We start from the raw sequence: 690 nt of genomic DNA on the forward strand, positions 1-690 counted from the left end.
GGCCTGGAGGCTTGTGTAGGAAGTGCACAGCCCATGACCATTTTTTACCTCTACTTTCCCCAAATACAAGAGCCTCCCCTGGCACAGGGTACCCCATGTGATGTGGTGGTTTAAGAGGCTGGGCCTTGGGTCAAGCAGACAGAAGAATCCCAGCACTGCCATTGGTCAAATGAGTGACTTGTGCAAGGAACCTCAACTGCATTTGGAGCCTCAGTTTCTCCATCTGCTGAATGAGGGCAGCTGTTCCCATGTATATTGTGGGGACAGACCTCTCCCAGCTATGTGTTCACTGCAGAATGGGGGGCAGGGAGAAGTATGCAGAGTGCTGGAGCACAGCTGCCCTCCTTTCCTTGGCTCAAGAGCTATTTCTGTCTGAAGAACTAGGACCTGTCACTGTAATCAGGGCACCCCCATCTCCAGGCTCTGCTGAAGACTGGGTCAACTTTATTTTATTTTTTAATTTTTTTAAATTTTTTTGAGACAGAGTCTTGCTCTGTCACCCAGACTGGAGTGCAGTGGTGCAATTTTGACTCACTGCATCCTCCGCCTCCTGGGTTGAAGCTTCTCGTGCCTCATCCTCCCAAGTAGCTGAGATTACAGGCGCATGCCACCACGCCTGGCTAATTTTTGTATTTTTAGTAGAGATAGAGTTTAGTAGAGATGTTGGCTGGGCTGGTCTCGATCTCCTGA

Source organism: Colobus angolensis, unplaced genomic scaffold (genome assembly GCF_000951035.1).
Source record: "Colobus angolensis palliatus isolate OR3802 unplaced genomic scaffold, Cang.pa_1.0 Scaffold93, whole genome shotgun sequence".
Lineage (NCBI taxonomy): Eukaryota > Metazoa > Chordata > Mammalia > Primates > Cercopithecidae > Colobus > Colobus angolensis.